Here is a 15,735-nt window from a genome sequence, read left to right on the forward strand (position 1 = left end):
CCAGGTTTCTCTGAGCTCAGATGCATACAGTACATGTAGGAATGTGTTTTCTTTCCATCCAGTGCTTCCCAGAGGGATGTAAAATATCCAAAGACAATTGTGAAACAGTGGCTTTCAGCATTTGTCCAGCAAACCAGAACAGTGGTCACAATGTCAGTTCCTAATGGAATGGAGATAAAGTGCACAAAAGCATAATTCTGCACTAATTCCTGTGGGACAGAGTAGTGATGTCACTGATAGTTACCTTACCACTATGTTACCTGCCTTTTATATATTGGAGTATCCTGCATCTTTCCTCCATCTTTCCTGGTTTGGAGAAGTGTGGATCTTGTTCAGGAGATACACTGAAGTAGCACAAGCTGCCAGTGGCCCCTCTTTTCTCTTCGAACCATCTGAGTATTCAGAAAGCAGGAAAAGGTGGATTTACCTGCATATATTCACCTACATATATAATGCAGGAGGTCTGCTAATTCCCTTGGTTCAGTTCAGTATGTTTCTGAATTTATGGACTGAGTCTGGTGAATATGCTGTCCTTTCTGTGAGGCTACTAAGGCTGGAAATGGGGGTCTTTTCCCTTATTTTTTATTTTTCACAGAGAAGAATAAACATAATGAAATACTGTAGCTATGGAAAGAACGTAGGTTCTTGTCTGCATCTGGTCTCTTCTAGCTGTCCCTCCACCAGGGAGAATGAAGCAATTCATTTCATATCCACACCCCTGGCCTCCCACCAATTTTTTTCTATCCATTAAAGGAATAAATCTTCATCACTCCATCTGCAGTAAAGTTAGAGTCAATTACAATCTGTCCAGTCATGCGAGTGCAACCCTTTGAAAATATGAAGTGTTGTAAGTGCTGATTTCACACTCCTTTTTATGAACACAGTCTTTTCTGCTTGTCTGTAAACATCATGGTTCTGTTGGTCATAGTGAATGAAAAAACATTTTGCAGCAGCAGCAGTACGTGAAAAAAGATACACACACAATACTACCACAAAAAATCTTAATGCTTAAAAATAATTTAGCATATTCATAATATAGGGTAAAAGTATGTATGTTTTGGGGTTTTTTTTCATGTTTTAGAATGAGTCTTCCCCTGAAATGATTGAAATTCTATTCTGGATTGAATTTTTGAACACAGCACTTATAAAATTTATTCTATTTTGTGTATTAAATTTGTTGAAAAAAGATTACTTTGTTCACCTTACCTTTGATTTGTGACCTTGATCATCATATATCTTTATAGAATCTTACTCTGATAGTCTTATTTATGGACAGACTTTACCTCCATGAGGACAGCAACGACTACAAGTCCAGTCTGATTATCTATCCTGTCCATTATCTATCCTCAGCCTATTATCCTGGGCTCCCTCAGTTTTTTATTTCCCTGAATCATCACCTCTGTTCTAATTTTTTGAAGTGCTGTAGAACTGCTGTATCATTTTCAACCAGGAGACTTAAGGTATAATCTGAAATACTTATCACCTCCCCTCATTTCCTACCTGTGGGGAATTCAGTTGAAATTGGATCTGGAAATAAACCAGGTATGCTTTTATTTTTACCAAACTACAAGGCTCTTCAGAAATATAAATACTCATCTTCAGTTCCCAATAAATAAACTTAGCATGGCAGGTCTGCTTAATGTGTGCCAGAACACAGCTAAGAAATAGAGAGGCTTTGAGTTTTAAATCAATAATGTTTTTTTCCTAGCCTGTAATCATAAGAAAAGATGAAACATTAAGTATCTCTTTCAGGACCAGATACGATTCATTCTGCACATCATCCATCTTTTACCTCACATAAAAACAAAGATAGCTGCACCAGAGAGACACAGAGCGGTTATAGGGACTCCAGCCGACAAATATTAAATCAAAATAACATCTCTAGTAATTTTGAACTTATTTGAACAATCAGGATAAAAATGAGGCATGCAAAGAGGCACATTTGTGTGTATGGTAGTGTACAGAGAGGGGTGGAATCAAATATGTGTGTGGATGTGGAGTGGTAGAATCAGATTACTGATGAATCCACATCAGCCCTGGTGAGTTGTGAGTATGTTTTTGGGGAGGACTGCTTTATAGAAGTAGACTTCCATTCTCAACTCTAAATTTTTCATCTTTGAAAAAGTTTTACTTTGCCTTAACTAGTGTTAACAGGCTGGCAGCTAGAAAGTTCTAGTATAATTTTTGATCTCTAAGGGTTTTTTTATATGATTCTCCCTGTATTACTGGAGATCCAAAATGAAACAAACTTGAAAACTGGAATCTGGTAAACACCAGGTAAATTCTAAGTAAAGTCTTCTTCAGTAACATTAAAAACCTCATTTATCAATTTGAATTTTTGTTAGTAAAGACTCTGACAGAGTTTTTTATATGAAGCTGACTTAGTATCTTAGTATCTTAGTTTGATGTGTTTGAACACATGTAATTTGAGGGCAGACTTGTAAGCATTTATTTATTTATTACCGGGAAAGCCACTTGAAAACCTTAGTGGCCATTTGTAGGTCTGGATATCCACCTTTTCGTACCATCTATGCTCACACTGGAACCTGCAAAACCTGAAATGGTTGAGGTAGTGTGACACAGATAAGGCTGGATATGTGAATCTGTATCTGAACTTCAAGGAGCTCAGTGTGGGTTAATTTGCCCATTTAGAGCCAGGATGAATTAAACTACTCTGAAGTTTGTGCTGCTTCTGAGACCCATGTAAGTCATAATGAGCTGTTTGAGGCACCTCTGCCCACTCACTGGATGTAGTGCAAAACCAATCACATTAATGACACACAGAACTGCAGCTTAAAAGATAGATTAACTTTTAAATTATCTGCAAAATAGAAAAGGGTCTTTGTATCTCAGTTTTTCCACCTGATCACAATCAGTAATATATAACTATTATGTAAAGTAGTGCTGGACACACAAAAGTATGAAATGACTGGTGAAGACCCTCATGGAGCCTCATGAATTTAAAGATGTGTATGGTGGAGTTCTATGGTTCAGAAATCTCATTCTCTGTTGTGACATTTTTGTATCACTTTTACTAAAGTGTAATGACAATGATGAACTGAGAAAAATAATAGGTGAATGTGTTGGTAAAGAGGTTTTTTAAAAATTCTAAACATTTCATCAAGCCATAATTGATTCCCAACACATGCTAAACCCATCCAAATTAGCACAAATAAGTTTGGAGCTGCAAAATATAAGGACAGAGTCAAGCAAAGATGCAGATGCAGATGAAACAAAGCCTCTTTGGGCAGGAAAACCAAATCAGAAAAGAATTTAGTGTCCCAGAGAAGTGTAACAAAGTGGCATTTGAATTCCACTGACCACAATAGGGAGGGAATAGGATGAGAGGTGAAAATCTAGCATGTGCTACAGTTGCTCTTAATTGTTATTCCAACAAGTCAGGAGAATAAAAAACATCTAAAGCAAGTGCTCTGTTCTGCCAGGGGGATGTGTGCTTGAGCCTGCCTCCATCCAATTGCTTGGTAAACATCTAAGGAGAAAATCCCACACTGACATCGAGGCACTGAGCTCAGATAGCTGTTTTCAGAACTCTGATTTCCATTCTTATTATTAAATGTTTAATCCTCTATCTCTATATAGTTTATTACCCAAAGTGTACTGCAGGGCTTCCAAGTCCTTGGGTACAGCCTGAGAGTAGAAAATTTCTAACCATTGCTAGCCTGCCTCTTGAAAAATGGAGCTTATAACTCTGAAAGCAGTGATATCTGGATCAGACATCTTTTCCCAGCCAACAGTCCCATGAAATAGAGAAGACTGCTTTCAGACAGGGTGGAGAAGATCAGAAAGTCTCACTACCTGCTCATTTCTGAACCACTACCAATCTCGCCTTTCTGTACCTACTGCGGTTGGTGAACCAAGCTGGAGTCTGGTGCAAAGACCACTCAGACCTTGGCCCTCAGATGTGCCATGGGTCAGGGTCCTCAATAGCAATCAATATTACTATCACTCAGTCATATAACTATTATGTACTCCAGTGATTTCTGTTATTATTTTCCCCCACAGTGACAGTATACTGTAATTATAACTTGGTGTCTAAACAAGAAAGGGTGAGTTATCATGGGATGTGTGTAAATGCATTAAAATTTGGACAAATTTACACTTTACAGTGAACTGAGGTCTGGAATGCAATGGGCTTTCTAGTCCTGTCTGAACTCATCTGTTAGATATTAAAATACAGGAGAAAAAAATAGACTATATTGAATCTGAAGAAAAGAGTGGTTTGCCTTGAATCAGTATGTAACTCTTTTGACCTGTTCCTTTCTTCACCAAAGTACGTGGAAGTTTTGCCATTGATTTCAGCAGCAGCCAGATCAAGCCCTTTGAGATGGAATTTGTCATTTATGCACACTCTGCCACTAAGGTTAAGTGCACTTTCTTCCTTTGATTGTTAAAAATCTATACTTTATTTGATGATTGTCTTTTAACAAAATCACTCTTGCTGCGATGCATTTATATTTCTAATGTTATTAAGAACCTCAAAGAGAAGGTAAATTGGCTATGTTTTCTTCAAACTCACTTCCATTTCAATCTGAAACCTGTCTGCATTTTGCAATACAGCAGACAGCATAAGCTGACATGAAAAAGATAAACTTTGCAACAGGAAAAAAATTAACTCAATGTAGAATATAGTAAGGAGGGGAAAAAGGGAAAAAAGAAACTCAAAATAAATGTGTATGAATCTTTCAGAAAAGACAGAAAAATTTCCTTTCTCTCTGTCTCAGCATTTTTAAGGAGGGTAATAGCAATGTTATTCTGTTTTAACAATATCTTTCAGATAGCATTTTGATTTTTTGAAGAAGAGAGAAAGCAAACATTTTTAAACAAAGTCAGTACAGTCACAAACATGGCTTGTACTAGAATGCATAAAATGTTTTTACCTCTTGAGTTGTGCTTGCAAAGTGTAACTGGTGAATAACAGAAGCTGGGAGTGCTTTGTAAAAGCTAACCATAGGAAAGATTTATTTATATACACAGATGTTGCTCATTATATCACTGTCTTTTTTCTTTATTTGTTATCTGGAAATATCTATTATATGATAGCAATCTGAAATAGCAAATATAAACATAACAACAAAGCCAATGCCTAGAAGGTACTAGAAAGGAGTATTTTTCTACTGACCTTCCCTTGTGTGCCCTTTTTCTTCTAACAGAAGTTCTAGAAATTATATAAGCACCTCATGTGTTAATAATATTCATCTCACTGACTTGTGTATATTTTGTAGCTCCCTTTTACAACTAGTTTTTTATAACCTGTTCCCCCTTTCATTTTAATAACATCCATCAGTAACCCCAAAATATAATCCACAATCAGCAATTTATTCACTCACTTTTCTCTTATTCACTTTGTGTAAATATTCACAAAATGCACAAGGGAATAACTTGTAAACTGCTTGTAAAAGTCTGACAATCTTTTCATGGTACTGATTCATAAAAGTCCAAACCACCTCTGCTTCTGAGAGCAAAACAAATAACAAAACCCAGGATGGTCCATGTCTTTTCTATCACAGCATGGGGCAGCTGGAAAGGGAAGGTCCAATTGTATTTTTAAGATACTATTTCAGTGTCAAGATAACTCTGAGATTACTACATGTGAAGAATGGTATAGCCATTGGTGTGGTCATACCAGAGCATATTATGACTATCCCTGCCCCAAGCCAATACCCCTCTGTGCCTTCCTGAGGACCCTGGTGGACCACCTATGTTGGGTGGTGCTGGGCTAAGACCTCCTGCCCAATGCCTCTTGCTGTCCTCCAGCTGGAGGTCCAGCCCTCCCAGTCCTGCTGCTGGGCAGCATGATATGAGTGCTTCCAAATAGCTCTTGGGCGATGTCATCTGCTCTGGCTCATGCTCCATTTAAGTAAGTCAACCCAGACTGGTTTTTCCTGGAATAGATGAGAGACTCCTTTTGTGATCCCCTCTTTGCTGGCAATGCTGGGAGGTTAACCCTTGGCAGAGGTCAAATATAAACAGCAAAGGAGCAGTAGTGTTTTCAGCTGGCAAACAGTTTGGAAAATGAATGTCTGCCTGTGGCTTTACGGATACTCTGGGAGCATTTACATCAACAGTGGGAGGACATTGGAGAGAGATTGTTGACAAATAGTGCAAAATTAGGCCCAGTACAGAAGAGGTATGTGAAGAATTCCAACCTTTTGTAAAGCATTATGTGTCCTTGAAATAGAATAGCCTATAGAGGCCATTAAGCAAGATGTGAGCCATAAATCTCTATCCTCATTCAACAAAATAATAGCGCACTCATAAAGGAAGGGACAGGGGATTTTGAGTATTCTGAAATGTCTTAAATGGTGATTCTTTTCACATCTTGCATTTGGCATTGACAGATAAATAATCTGATTGCTGTCAAGAATGCTCCATGCCACATCTCTCATTCCAGTGGAGGAAAAATATTTGTTTTGCTGCTCAGAGTGCAGAAATGTCTGAGTTGTTCCCATATGTTTCCTCCATAGAGAACTACTCTGTACTGGGCAGTACCATTACAAGGCAATATGCATCTCGGGACTACTCACTGTGTCACAAGAAACTGAGCAAAATTTGCATCACATGCAACAGGATTGAAGTATGAGTGCAATCTGCTGTGTGCACATTGTAGCAACAATAACCTCCCACCCTGTATTGGTCTCACTGTAAAATTAATATGAAAAAGATTATAAACTTGCTCAATTTTCAGAGAAATATGTAGCAATTTATAAATCTGTTTTGAAATGAAGCTGAGTTGAACTTTCATGTCACCAAGACACACTGGGTGGTTTCAGCTGTGTTTCTCCTTTATTTTTCCTGTTACAAGTCTGCAAATTCAAAATAATAGAGTTAGAAAAACACATTTTTCAAATGCACTGGCAAATATGCAAACAAGCCTATACATGTCTTTTGTAGACCATGTCACCTTCTCTGTATCAAAATACACAAGGAAAATTAAACAGCTTCCAGATTTGTTTTAGGTTGAATAATTAGTGTTGAGGTGCTTTCCTGTGCTTTCAGAACCTTTGTAAGCACATCACCAGTTCAATTTGACTTGCTGTTACTGAAATATTTCAACAATCTATCAAACCTTGGTATGTGTTTCACAAATAACAAATAACTCCACCTTTGGAAAAAAAAAATCCATATTTCCTTCAGTATGTGAAACATGATTTTTTAAAAACAAGACAAATATTTACTTGCTTTGTCATTTAAAACTTGTTTACAGGATGGAACAGTCTGTTGTTGCTTTTGCACTAACTTGGACCTTTCTGAAATTATTAAACTAACTATTAAAATCACTCAGAAGCTCTGACCAACACCTAACTGAATGTATTTCCAGCACCAAATTGGGTGGCATAAGCAGCTGTGCAGGATTTCCCTACAGTCTTGCACATATTTTAATCAGATAACTGACTCTTTCCTTCTGCCTGAAGGGATCAATAAAGAAAGAAAGCAACACAAGAGCCAGACCCAAACACAACTAATTTCTGTAGAAGTTGTGTGTTAAATCTTAATTTTGTGAAGTAATCTCTTGGTCACAGCCTGCTTTACAGATGCTAATAGTTTTCCAGGTTGCTGCTGCCATATCTTGAATACATTACAGATTACAAGAACCAATAGAAACACATTTGTGCCAGTACATCCTGAAATTGCATTTTGTAGCTTAAAGGCAGGGGGAGATGTACAGAAAAACAATGAAGTTTCTTTCATTGCTTCTAAACATTTTCCATGAAGCCAGAAATAAGACTGACCAGCCTGAATCAAAGAACTGGATATTATCCTTGGTTCCCCCTAAATCTTTCTGCTGTTGTAATATAGGTAATAAAAATGGTATTCTGCCATTTATTGCACATCTATATTTACTACATTAAAGACCTTTCTGCTACAGGGGTATTTTTAGACTAATATTCTGACCTAGAATCTGGAAACAATTAAAGTTGTTCATTTTTCAGCTTTTGATAGACTGCTGCACTTCAGTGATACAGTCTGAAGTGAAACTGCATCTTAAGGAGATAAGGTAAGAAAAAAAACGGTGCACAGAAACAAAATATAGTGGGGTAGTTTGACAACCTTGAAGGTGACTTTTTCCAACCCATTGAATATCAGGTTCATGCCCTGAAATGAAGTTCAGTGAGATTCATTACAGTTCCTTCTGTCACTGGAGTATTAAAACCCCAAATGCATCATTAACTCACAAGTGGGCTTTGCCATTTGGCAATAGGGGTTTGACACGACTCCAGTGACAAAACCATCTGCAGGAACACCATGGACTTCTGCTGCATGAAGAAGTAATTGCTTTTATATTAGAGTAAAAGAACTCATTTTGGTACATTTAGAAGCTGTTGTACATTTTATAATGAAAAAAGAGCTTCCTATATAAAGGACCTTGTCTGGATTTCCTCAGGGAATAGAGGGCACACTGTGCTTTTCCTTAGAAGGCTTAAAATACAGGAGCACTGAAGTGTACCCACTCTTGCTAACAGAAGCACAGCTACTGGATATGCAGCATCTTAAAGAATATACGTGTTGACTAACATCCACCTTAGCTTTCAGTCATATATCAGGAAGAGGTGAAAACCACTAGCACAATGAGACAATTATTCTTCCAGGACATCCTCTGGCCATAGTGATCCTTACTGTAAGTTACCAGACCCCAAAAATACTACTAGAATAACTTCAGATGTCTCCAGGCTATTAATTTTGTGAACACAAAACAAGAGGATTTTGGAAGGTGTGGATAATTGGTGGGTTCTTTCTTTCTCTCCCTCCTAAATCCCCTTTTCCAGCCTCCCCAGTTTACCTGACCTCATTACTTGATGACTGACAGAGTGGCTGTTTGAGATTACTTTTGAAGTGAACCCCAATGAGCTGCAAGAGCCACTTTGCAAGGCTACTTTGTCTCTTCAAGGTATTTTCTTTGTCAGTACAAAGTTACCAGTAAACTTTTGACAACCTCACAAAAGGGGATGAGGACTCATAGGCATTTCAGCTTGAATCATCTTTCTACCCACACTTCATTCACCTCAGACATTGCCTCAACAGTGAGGACAGGCCAGGGCAGACCCCTCCAGGACTGTACCAAACACTGAAGGCTCAGGCTGAGATGGTGCAAAGGGTGCTGCTCCTCCCTCTTACTTTTTCAGGAAAATCCATTACCTTCTCCATCCATCATTAGGATCCAAATCCTGTTAAGAGTCCAAAGCTCCTCCCTTCAGAACTTCTTGCTGTTATTTTGTTGAAGCAAAGAAAATAAACATGTAGCATCAAGCCAGTCTGGGAAGTGAAAGGATGGATACTAAGAAGGATGGGAGACAGGTTATGTTTAAAGCCCAGGTGATATGTGGGGTTTAATCATTTTCTTACTGAATGACCTTAGGAACATTTCTAAAGATGTTGTTACAGATTGTGTATATGGATGTGTGTATATAATGGTGTGTACCATTGTTTTTTTAATCCAATGTGATAAAATTTTGGTTCATAACATGTAGGCAAATATCTTAAATGCTTCCCACTAATAATGAATCAGAAAAAAAACCCCACAGTTCACTAGATTTCATAAAGTTTAGTGATTACTTGCATAAATAGAGGGATTTGGGCAAAATCTTCTTTGGTAGAAGAAAAAGGGCTGATGACACAGAGCTCTGTTTTTCAACTGCCCTTTTACCCTTCCTGGGCTCTATTCTCTTTGCTTCAGGATGGTGCAAAATTGCAGTGAATGAAGAGTGACTGTTTTGGTGATATACCTTTAGTGAAAATTCAAGTTAATCAGGGAGTTTCCTTATCACCATCCAATTATAAGAAACTTTTCTGACAGCCTCAGTAGGATTTCCACAGGTTCAGTTGAACTTGAACTACCCTTCTGCTCAGGGCCAGGATCTCTCCAGCAGTTATGGCTGCGGCAGCAAGAACACCTTCTGCAGATGTCTGGGCTGCATTGTGTGATAAAAAGGAAAACTTACAACTTTACTGCCATACATTTATCACCTGTATGGTCACGGATACAAAAACAACTGCAGCATCAGTAGTAATTGCGACACATTTATTACACCATTTGGGCACACTAGTTACAGGCCAGGACTGAATTTCTCTAGGCACTTTACAAAGAACAAAGTAACGATCGTGATTCAAGGACTTTACAATCCAAGTGGAAAACTAAGAGCAAAAGATGAAAATAGAAGATGGGAGTAGAAAAAGAGAGCAGTGAGACAGTATTGATCAAAGGACAGCACAGCAGCAGCCTAAATTGTTGTCAAACTGAATAATTTAAATCAGAATACTGATATGGATGAACTGATTCTCTTGTTCATTGCAGTGTCTTTGAGCTGTAAGCCTAACAAATTTAATAGCTTTCCTCTTAAAAGACACAAATACAACAATACAATCAATTCTGCTTTGTAACAGGATGTGAACTTGAACATCGTGAATGACAGCAGGACTTAATAAACTAGACTAGATTATTCTGTACCATAGAAATGCCCATCCAGCAAACAGAGAAGTGAAATTAGCAGAGGTATTGAAGGTCACCTGCTCCTTTTCTTTTTAGGAAGTCATTCTCCCTGTAAAGGGGGAGGATGTAGTCTTCCTGTGAACGTGTTGTTTTACACAGAAATTTGCACCAAATCCACTGGAACCAGATGATGAATGTAGTCTCTCTACAACCCTGCATGCTCAAGCCTGGGGGGAAGTGAGTAAAACAAATAAACAAACAAAAACTGAGAAAAAAGAATTATAATAAAAATCTGGGGAAATATTACCTTGCCCAAACCTGCAACACTGGGGATGGCCACAATACTTGGGTCCCCTGATCCTTCCCAGACCTGTTGCTGGTACCTTCTGCAGCTTCATTTGCACAGAGCTTGAAGCAACTGCACAGAGAGCCTTTCCCAAGGGCAGCTAGGCAGCTTGTGTATCGAGGGCACTCTCATAGCATTCTTTAGAGAGCTGAAAAGTCCAACATGTCCAGAATGTGGATGCACTGCTTGAGCTGTAAATGCAGAGATGTGTGCCTGGAACACAATGCACAATGTTGCATTTATTTTGACAGCTTTGCTTTCATACTTGGCTTGCAGAAATGTTCTGCTGTATCAGAGGGCACAAGGAATGTATTTTCCTTTTGCAAAAATTATACATATTTGGTGATAAGTACCTTAATCATCAGCTATTACATTGTCCCTATGGAATCCTACTCTAATCTAGACATGCATTTTCAAAAGGTCACTGATGATTTCTTTTAAAGTCATCTCAAAGACAATGTTTTTTTGTTATTTTCAAGAAAAAAAATTTAGCTTACAGAAAGATAATTAGTTCCTACCTTCATATATTCAGCTTTTTTTTTTATTTTCTTAAACAGCAAGAGAACATTTTTAAGAAAGACAAAAAGAACTAATAACTTTATTGAGTCAAAGACAACATGTAATAGTCAGCTTCTGGAGGAAAACAGCCTGCTTTTTATTATCAATTATTTATCCATTTTACTGCTCACTCACAGTCTCCTTTCTTTTTCCAGTTTTTCTTCAGTCTCTTCATCCTATAATAAGGTATTTGAATTTTCTTTTAATATAAAAAATAGAAGTAAAAGACCCTGGTTCTGTATACTTGATGGAAACTCTTTTGTCTTTTTTCTCCACCAGGGCTTTTCCTTTTCTTAATTTGGAAAAAAAAAATAAATAAAAACTCTGCCTCCCACTGACTTCAGGGTACTTGAATAAAGTCTTTGTAAAGTCAGGGGAGATGTTACCTTGAGTTAGAAAGGCAGAAATCACCAGGAACTGTGTTTGGCCTTTTAGTCTTTGACACATATCTAAGCAATCTAAATGGAAGTGACTATCGATGTGTCCATTTCCTACATGTCACCAAAATCCTGTTCAGAATGAAGAGACAGCCTTAAGCCAATATTTTTAAAATTGGAACCTTCTTCACTGCTTTACCTGTGTTTAACTCTGTTCAGATGAATTCATTGAATTCTGGGTAATTTGTAACAAAATGGATATCAGTATTTAAAAAAAAAAATTGCACTTTTACAGTGCACTCAAAGCAACAATTTCCATATACACCAAGGTAAGAATTTAGACCAAGCATTAGTGGTTTTATAAAAGGCAATAATAACAAATCTTGGCTTAATTTTTTTCTGCTATTCTGGGAAGCATAAATAGAAGCAGACCCTTCAGTGCATAAAAATATGCTGGAAATATTTACTCAGAACTAATAAGACATTTTAAATAGTCTTTTGCTATTTATAAAACAGACTTGCAGTCAGTCTGTATAGGACTGACTTAGGTGTACTCAGGTGCAGCTCAAGGACACAGACTCCATCCTCATTTGCACCCGTCTGCATTTGAAGAAATGGGGATTACTGGATATGTTGCTGTTAGTGATCACAAACATTTGAGTAGTAAATAATAATAAAATATTGCAACACCTTAAATGTGGACCATACACTTGACAGATACATAGGAAACCTTTTTTTCATACCTAGTGTCAGAATAAACACTGTGACAAGGCTTAATAATGGCCACACATACAGGTGGATATCAGGCTTTCCCAAGGGAAGGATATACAAGAACACAGTGCAGCCAGAACTTGGAAAAAACTACTTAAACAAGCATGGTTTAGGAAAAAAAATGTTATTTTAAAAAGGACAAGGACTGAATTAATTTCTCCTCACAAGAATGGGAACTGTCTGCAGCAGTCATTGCTTGCAAAAGCATGAACAGTGCGGATCTGGGCACAGGAACACTCTGTATCACCAAATGTGACAAAAAAAACCACTTCAGCTCCTTCTCCCAGCTTAGCCTGGGTCTCAGGGGACAGAACCACCTCACAAAGGACACTGCCTAGCACCAGAAGCTGAGATTTCATGGACACATTCTATGGTTGTTAGTATAAATGAGTTGACTCGAAGTCCTGTGTAAAAGAATATGTGTGTCATTTTCCAGCACACACTGGTGAGGACAGAGGTCTGTGGAGAGACACTGTGAAAAAGCATCAACAGAATTTTCATGAAGCAGGGCTGTATTTGCATTACCAAGAGGAACTCCCTTTCTCACAAACAGTAGTGCACACAATTAAGGGATTTTCTTAGTATGGATTATACAGGGTTAGAATCTGAGCACTACTTCTAATTCCCAAAATAAACTTTCTATGAAGAAGGAACCTGCAAGAGATGACCCAGAATTTTATGTGAACCATATTTAGCTATTTTATAACTCAAGGATCTTGAGTCTACCTTATGAAGCAGGATAGAATTAGGAGAATTATTCAATTTTCATCCTTAAAAATGTTTTCACATCTTTAGCCACAGATTTTTAATTGAATTAGAGCCTGCAGATATTATTGTGCTCCTCTGCCTGTGTAGTCTTTGTGTAATGAGCAGGGATATTTCATTTTCTTCCATCTTATTAAAATCAGAGTCTAGCAACTTGCAAAGACAACACCCGTTCTCCACTCAGTGAAAATAAATGCAATAAACAGTATCCAAAGCAGCAATATGCTGGAATTGTTCTGTTTACATTTTGGAAGTAGAGTGCCAAGCTCAGGATGCCATTTCCATCACAACACACCTCACAAACTGCACTGATGGAAAACATGATGTGCCTCAAAATAAAAAATACTTTAAAAGGTATAAGAAACCATTGGGTTTTTTTCCACTAATATATTCCCCCTCATTCTGTATCCTTGGCACATTTAGACCTGTGCTGAAATTAGGGCAATACTCAAGAGCAAATTTCATAGGCTCAGATTCTTGTCTGAACATGAAAAATGACAGAGTAATTAAAAAATCATTGAACTGAAGATACTGCAGAGGTGGGTGTCTGGAATTATTCCAAAATATGACCACAACTGGTCTTGCTCTGACCATTTTCTGGTCATATGAATGACCCAAAGGGATCTGATCCTCCCTCACTTACAAAGGAGCAGACAAAGCACAGGCACACTGGTGTTATCAGTGAAAGGTCAATGAATTATCTAGTTTTAATAGACCTTAAATTTCAAAAAGCTATTTATAAATGTAGAGGTGAACCCATCCCTAAAAACTTTGGATTTTAACATGAAGCTATGTGTGTGGACTTGATTCTTTACATCAGGATAAATTTTGCTTTCAGAAATGCATTTGTCAAGATGTGCTGGTACAGTGGGAGTGACCTGTCTTGCTTGTACCATTGACTGCTGTCTGCAAAAGTTTCAAGCAAGCTCTCTGCAACAGTTCTCTGCAACTGTTTGAAGCAAGTTGACATATCAAACAGGAAAGGGTGATATCCTGCAGATCCTACTTCAGCTATGCCATGTGGAATCATCATGTCAGGCTGTATCTGAGCATGTGGATTATTGTAGTCAATTCCGTGGGCTATTAAACAAGACAGATGGAGGAAAATCATAACAATTTTGATAAGTTTTATATAAACATAAGACAGACTGAAAGATTATTCTCTGCACCTTAGAAAGGTAATGTGACACAGTACTGTGCATGCTCTTTTTATTGTGCATTTTCCTACATAAAAAAAAAAACTGAAGTGGAGTATTTCTTTGAGATGGGGAAATAGATGTAGGACATAAGAATAGGAAGGGATTCTTGAAAAAAGGATGGAAGGAAAGAAACAAAAATTTTCTACCCTGATTCTTGATGTTGGTGTTGAGTGCCTGTTTTAGCTGCAGATATTACCAATTTGCAAGATGGACTAACCCAGGATCTGTCTTTATGCTAATAGGTGCTTCTTTGAAGGTCTATGAGCATAAAGCATAGTAACAGCAAAATCTGAAGAATACTTAACTCAGCAGAGAAAAACAAAGCTCAGGAGGTTCAGCCAAATAAAATAGATGGTGGTTTAGGGGTTTAATGTATGTGAGGACAAATTTACTTTTCTGAGTGTTGCCTTATTTGTTCTTTTCTTGACCTGGAGAAGCTATTTTTCATCACTTTTTCATTTTTTTAATGCAAAAACTATTTCTTTTGCTAGAAAATTATATAGAAAGGCATGGCAAACTGCCTTGAAATCATCATACCCACACGGAACTGACAAAAGGCCCAAATCCTCCACTTCACTTTGCAAGTGAAAATTTTCTCACAGCTCCCATTCCAGCTTTCTTCTAAGAAAAGGCCTTGACCCCCTGAGGCCTCTGAGACTGCTCACTGAAAAATGAAACAATGGGAAAACAGGATATCTTTCAGAACCACATTTTTGAAAGGAAGAAAGAATATTTGTGAGGATTCTCCCTTTTTTTTTGTCTTTGCTTTGTTTTCTTTATAATTGCAGTAGAACAGGTAAGACAATGCACAGCATGTGAGCACACTAATCCAAGGACAGCATTGCTGCTGGTTTGGCAGACAAGACACCCTCAATATGGGTAAAAGATTGTCTGTCTCCTCTCAAACAGGGAGGCATCACTAACAACCTTGACATAACCTTGATTTTTAACAAGGTATTTAAGATGTTCTCCCACAATATCCTTTTTGACAGATGGTAAGATATGAGCTGTAGAGATGGACCTGTCCAGTGAGTGGAATGCAGCTAAATTTCAAAACTTCAATGGTGTAATTAATGTGCCAAAGGTGAATTGACATCCAGATACAGAGTTTCTTAGTGGATGATGTTTTTTTCCAGTACAATGTAGCATCTTTAATAAAAGACCTAGATGATGGGATGCAATGTATCTTCACCAAGCTGGTAGATATAAACTAGACTGAAAGGCAGATACTTTTGAAGGAACAAATATTATTCAAACAAAAATCAGTAGCTG

The 15,735-nt window shown here is 37.7% G+C and overlaps 1 long non-coding RNA gene across 1 annotated transcript in view; it reads right to left on the reverse strand.

Moving 5' to 3' along the window:
- Positions 1-9,999: 9,999 nt before the first annotated feature.
- LOC107201045 overlaps positions 10,000-15,735 on the reverse strand; it is a 35,643-nt gene continuing 29,907 nt past the window's right edge. Inside the window, exons 3-4 of the long non-coding RNA XR_001519974.2 lie at positions 10,755-11,006; positions 10,000-10,674 (exon numbers count right to left, since the gene is read on the reverse strand). This is a non-coding gene — a long non-coding RNA (uncharacterized LOC107201045). The remainder of the gene's footprint in view (positions 10,675-10,754; positions 11,007-15,735) is intronic.

This window comes from Parus major, chromosome 2 (genome assembly GCF_001522545.3).
Source record: "Parus major isolate Abel chromosome 2, Parus_major1.1, whole genome shotgun sequence".
NCBI lineage: Eukaryota > Metazoa > Chordata > Aves > Passeriformes > Paridae > Parus > Parus major.